Below are 7,056 nucleotides of genomic sequence, written 5' to 3' on the forward strand. Positions count from 1 at the left end.
CCCCCCCTCCAGATGATAAACTCAATATCAAGCTTGATCCGTGAAATTAAAGGCTCTAAGTGAATAATTGATTAACACAACCAGGCTCCACGTAAAAAACAATCTTCCACTGGAGACTAATTGCAATCACTCTCCCTTCTCTAAATCTACAACATCTTCATAGTTATGAACTTTAATATGACTCATCCTAGTTTTAACCTTCCTGAACTCCAACTAAAGCAAAGCATGGCTTTAGTTTCTAAGTTGTTACAACCTTAGTTAACATATTTTTAGGATTTTGAGCTATGTATAACTTTGCAAAAGATAATTAACTATCTTCTAAAAGTAAACAAATGAAATGATACCTTAGTTGTACGTGATTTTATCCTGGCATGAAATGTGGTGTTCTTTGCTAGATGAATGACAATAAAACTATCATTGTGAAGCATTACATTCTCTTGTTGCTTGCCAATTCTGCTATAAAGCTCTGTAGCCAAACTATTTCCTTATTATCTTAGTTATAGTAATACATTTTGCTTCTATAATTGATAGAACAACTATCTTTTATAATTTGGGAACCCAATTCACTAATCTGTACCCCATAGTGGATATAACATGTAGTATTTATTCCATTATCAATATCTCCAACAAAATTTGAATATGCATGTCCCTATAGATTAATTCTTGCATTTCAAAATAAATTATTTTGTTGAATGTTCCTCTCAAGTAATTGAGAATCCACTTCACTACATCCCAATGATATTTACCTGGATTACTAATGTACCAACTGACCACTCCCACTACATGTTCAATATCTAGTATTATAGATATCATCACATACATCAAACTTTCAAAAGCCGAATCATACAAATTTCTTTTAATTTGTATTTGCTCAACTTCAGCCTTAGGCTATTTTCCTTCAATCTTTGATCTTCTCTATATTTGATTTTGCAATGAGCATAAACATATATTGAACAACCAAATACTTTCAACTAAGATAAATTTACCTCTTTTCCACTCCAAAATTCTTTAGGTAAGCATTCATTCAAAGACACTAATAGACCACGATTAATCAGATAAATTGAAATGTTTATTATATCTACTCAAACCTGTTTACAAGCTCACATGTAATCTCATACTTCTAGCACACTCTGCGAAAGTTCTTTTCATTCTCTAAAGAACAATATATTGTTGTGATGTCTTTGGAATAGTAAACCCATGATTGGTTTCTTCTAATCATAAAAACTCTTGAAATTTTGATCATAATTCTTACCATCATTATTTGATCTAAGACATTTCATCTTCAAACATATCTCATTCTCAAGTATGGTTTTCCACTTCTTAAATACCTCAAACACATTAGATTTATGATTCAAGAAATATACTCATATATTTAGAGTGTGTTCATCAATGTAAATCAATGAAAGTGTCAAAATATTTAGAATGTCTAATAGACTAAATTGTAGTAGAACCTCATACATCAGTATGCACTAACTCCAATGTTGACCCACTTTTAGAAAAATAAATATTTTTTTGCTTTCAAAAACAAAATCTTCATAAAAAAGAATTTATAGACTTTAAAACATGAATTTTTTTTAGAAAAGAAAGACTTCATATCTTTCTCAGTCATATGGCCAAACCTGTGGTGACAGGAATTACATCAATTTTTATTCTAATTTCGTGGGAGAGGGGGTTCTCGGGCTGTCTCGAGAACGGGAAGGAGAGGGAGCGAGAGGCGTGTGCGAATTAGGGATTTAGAAAAAAAAAGAATTTTATCTTTTAATTAATTTTGTGACATTTTATATTGATAATCCCCCAATTTATGTGTTGTTTGCTTGTGCATAAGATCATAGCAAAATTGATGCCCTTTATAACTAATTTTGACGTTCCAGACTCGTCGGTGCAAGTAATTAGAATAAAAATTGATGTAAATTAGAATACAAATTGATATAAATTTCTGTCACCACAGGTTTGGCCATATGGCTGAGAAAGATAAGCTTTGGATTTTGGACAGAATAAACTCTAATTGAAAATGCTGCTGGAGTTTGGTAGCTCTAACTTTAGATTTGCATTTTACTGCTGTTTAGAGGAATTCGTATATGTAGCTCTACGTTTGCTTCCACCTTGAAGAGAGCACCTTTAAGCTGATGGAGTTCTGCCATTTGGTTTGCTGCTTAGGGCCTTTGGGTTCTAATGTTGTGTTGGCTTTACATGTATGGTACTTGAAAACTTGTTATTTTTACACAATTTGCATTCCGTTGCTTGGGGCTTGGCCCGCTCAAAAAAAAAAAAATCTAAAAGGATTCTATTTGATATTTGTAATGGTGTGGGGTGTTTTGAAACCTTAATTGGTTCGTAATTTATGCGTGGCCTATTTGTAAAATCTGATACTTTTTGGTGTTCAATTTGTAAAATCTGAAACTTTTGGTGTTCAATTTGTAAAAACTTGTAAGTTTTGGTGCTCTACTTGCAAAAGTTTGAAAGTTCTTGAGGTTATTTACTTAGTTGGCATCAACCTGTATTCTCAAATGATTCGTCTTGCGGAATACTTAAGTTTGGGAACATGGAAAGTTTTATTTTGGAGGAATGAGAACTAATGCAACTTTTATTTATGAAAGGTTTGAAAACCCTTGAAGCTTTGCTTTGGGCTCGATCAATCATCGATTTGGAAGGGTGCAAATGCCCTTTTCAAAGCTGATTATTTGTTGAGCTTTTGAGTTGATTACATGCTACATGTTTTTTTGAAAGGAATTTATGCATTGTTTTCTTTTAAGCTTTTGAGCTTTCTTCATTTCTCTTTACTTTCAACTGTATGCTGAGTTGGGCGCAGAAATTTCTTTTTGCAACACTCATGGCTTATTTGGAAGTTAAAATGGTAAATTGTTTTTTTTATGTGATATAATATGTCAATATATAAGAATTAATTGCTATGCATGTAAATCTGTCATTGTTCTTTAATGGCTATGCTTGAGTCCCGAATGACATGTTATACATAATTATTGTGGATAATTATTTTTTTTATCTTCAAGATACTCATAGAGGAGGCTTTAACTTAGTTTTCCTTGCTTGCTTGTCTTGTTCTTTATTCATTAGCATGATTGAGGTGCTAAATAAGGAATGTATAGAAGGGATTCTTGGGCTTAAAAATAAAAATTAGAGTGTTGGGCATATTTAAATGAGAATGATGAAACATCTAGAAGATTTACATGCATATTACCTATCTTTTACTCGATTACATATCTAACACATAAACTTCTTATTTGTTCGGCATGATTTTCTTCGTTGGTAAGATTCAAATTCATTGCAATGGCTTCCCCCATTTGTTGTGCCGTGAATTTTGACTGTCTCTCCTTAATCATATTGCATGTAAATTTACCTGGGAAATTTAATCGTGCATTTTGTTGCTCGATACGGATCGGTTTTTGGAGATGTTTGAGATTGTTTTTGGTGGCATTCGAGCTACAGTTTGAGGCTTTATTTGATATTATTTGGCTGCAATTTTTGGGGGCTTTTATGCTGCAGTTTTCGAGCTTTTGAAATGCACTTTGTAAGATGTTTTGATTTGTTTGATATGTAATTTGGAAAGGATACCCTTCTTGGGTTGATTCATTTGTGAAATTGGAGAAAATGATACCCTTTTGGGTTGATTCGTGGATTTTTGGGCTGCATTTTCGTGTCTTCTCGTCGATCATTTTAAACACGGTTTTGAGGGTCGGTTCACCTTTTCCCTTTTAGCTCTTTCAGGTGGCTCGATCCCTCCTCTCTCTCACCCCATTTTTCTTCTTTTTTTTCTTTGCTTCTTGGTTTGATTTGGGTGCTTATGTATGAAACATAAGCGCTTATATATAGTCGTCACTATATATAAACCATCAAACAAGGCTATAAGTTGGACGGTTCATTTTGGGGTTTAAGAGCGATGATGACAAAGGCACGCCAGTGGTAGAGTGAAATAATGTTTCATCCTACAACATCGGGTCCGGTGAACCGTAGGATGATAATATTATTCACCAATATAAGACTAATGAGACACCCTTGCCCTCTTAGGTTATTGGTGGTCTCACGCCCGATGGTGTGATCGACTCGTGGACAATCATATTTTTACAAAACTGATAAAATAAGATACGATAAGAACGAATACTACATTTGCAAAAGTATTTTAACTACAAAATTGATTTTACTTTTTCTTGTATGTCTGAAATCTACATGCATGTCAAAATATAAATTTTAAATATAAATTTGATTGTTCATCAAAATTGATTTTACTTTTTCTTGTATGCCTGAAATCTACATGCATGTCAAAATATAAATTTGATTGTTCACTTGTCAATCACCAGTACCGGGCTAAGGAGTACCCTCCTAAGTTGGTACAGTAGGACACTCTTCTGGTTGAATGTCGGGCTCTATACATACGGGTGGCCGATAGTTGACCAATAGTAGTCTTCGAAGTCTCCTAAGTATATATATATATAGTTTTTGAGCCCACCCGAACCTGAATGCTTATAGTCCACTTTGGCTTTTGCGTTCATTTGTTATCTCCTTTGAGATTTCTCAGTGTTTTCTTGTAGTTTTTTTCAAGCTTATTTTTGCGAGTCACTTGAGTTTCATTTGATAAATTATGGAATGGGGAGCCCAAGGGCAAAATCCTAATTTTGAAATTTTAATACCTTAATTAAATTTTAGGATTAATCAAAGGGAAAGGGGTAAAAATATAGATTATAATGAACTTTTTGGATGATTGAAATATAATGGGTTAAAAGGTAGAAACCAACTTGCCACCTGTCTCATGATAAAAATAAAATTGTAATTCTATTAATTATCATAATTTGGAGGTCAATTCAATTAGGAGGATCTAAAGTATTGGCCTTGAATTATGAAGATAATAACTCACTCATTTAAAGCATATTAGTTAGTGATCAAATGTTAAATCTAATTTTGATGGAAGTTTTAATTCAACATTTAAATTGTTTTAAATCACTTTGAAAATTGAAGTTAAAAGAGGTCTAATTATGAATTAGGCTTGATATGTGAAATTGTCTTAATTGGGACTAGAAAAGATGAACATAATTAATTAATAAATATTTTCAAATATTTTATGCCCTACTTTAATTTGAGGTATTAAAGTCCTTAATAACCTTGAATTTGCCCTTTGGGGCACCCACTCACATAACTATCAAAATGAAATGTTAAGTGACTATTTGGTTTTCTTATTCTTGAGGTAATTAAGTTTTAATTCGATCTTGGGATGATTAATATAACAATTTGATAAGTTCAAAGTGGACTCGAAACACTTCAAAGGATTTCTAAAGCGGTTTCCAGGTCATCCCTCGAACACTTTGGAATCTCTTGGATATTTTGAAGGACAAATTAAACTTATTGTATTTTGTTTTAGAAAGTCATGAGAATCATCCACTAAATTCTTTCAGCGGAAAAGCTGAGAAGGGGACAGGTATGCTTTTACACTTCTATTTAATTCCCGTTATTTATTGCAATCCACTTTTACTACAAAATATTATAATTGCTTGGTTGAGTACTTTTCTTTACTTGCAAATCAAAACCATTTTCAAAATTAATCTACATTTTCAAAATCTAAAACTAAATTGTTTCAAAGGTAACTGATACACCTAAAATATATAGTGTTTTAACTGATTCACCTACTGATACACCTAAAAAACTTGATCCCAACTGTTTATATGTAACAATATAACAATAATTTTAATTATAATTTTTACTTATATTTTCTTACTTTGCAATAGAACTAAAAATTTGATTATGAAGAAAATAAGAATTAGAACTAAAAATTTGATTCTGAAGAAAATAAGAATTTAACTCGTTAATTTATATATTGGGATATTACGGAAGTATACGTATCGTTATCAAGTAATATATGACTTTTTGATTAAGACCTGAATATCGAACCCACAGGGAAATTATGCAATATGCACTATTGAACAACAAACTTTTTATTCTAAAAAGACAATTACTTAAACTATAGATATTTTCATAGTATTAAAATTCAAATCTTTTTGGTTTTTTTATATTTTGAGAGAAAAATAACAAAGTTCTAAAGATAACTTGAGTTTATGTAAAAGAAAATCACCTGATATGAAAATACCTTTCTCCTTATCATGAATCAGTAATAAGCAGAGGATTTTTGTTGTGGAAGTACACTAATTGTGTTGAGCCAAATAGGAGCAATTATATTCTTTACCCTTACTAGAGATGCTATAAAGAACATTGACTAATTTAAAGTTTGAATAGTTCTGAAGACCAACTAGGCAGAGAAGATCTAGGGGCTAACATCTCGTATAAAAACCTAAAACAATAAACCAAGTTGGGGGCTTTAACCTATCACTTTAAAGTCTTCTAACTCTACACCCTTCAAAGATTATTTCCCTATTTATTTACACTAAATCATATGAATTACATTCTCATTCATACAACCTTCTTTCCAATTGTTGACTGAGACAATACAATCCCGCTTCTTACACATAACAAATTTTAACATCTAGATGGGCCATACCAAGAAGTAAATGAAGTACATGGAATTAAATCATCACAACTTCTTCCAATATTAAAGATTAATACTCTCCACAACTTCCATACAATACTTTAATTACTTGTCATTTTAAGGAGAAAGATAAAGAAAACTACTCAGAATTCATGGAGAAAATAAAATAACACTTTATTTTAAAAGTAGAAATCATTGTCAAACTAACAAGAAGTCTCGATTAAAACCAAAAGTAGTTTAAAAAAAAGATAAAAACTTATCTCAAATCCTCCACAAAACTCTTGAAGTTCCTTTGAATCTCTTCTCTTTTACAACACTCTCAAAATAAACTAAAAACAAAAAGAATAAAGTAAATTTATGGTGCCTGAAAATCTCTCCAAAACTCTTTCCTTTCCAATACTTTTCAGAACTTTCAAGCACACTCTCCCTCTTCAAGCAACCCCTTTCAAATGTCTCAACTCCCTTCTTTTATAAATCTCCAAAGGTGCCTTGGAAACTCTTCAAAATGTGTCCAAATTTGATGTATTTTCCAAAGGATACCTCCTTTCATAAGTCTTTTAATAATATTT

This window comes from Phalaenopsis equestris, unplaced genomic scaffold (assembly GCF_001263595.1).
Source record: "Phalaenopsis equestris unplaced genomic scaffold, ASM126359v1 Scaffold000061, whole genome shotgun sequence".
Classification (NCBI taxonomy): Eukaryota; Viridiplantae; Streptophyta; class Magnoliopsida; order Asparagales; family Orchidaceae; genus Phalaenopsis; species Phalaenopsis equestris.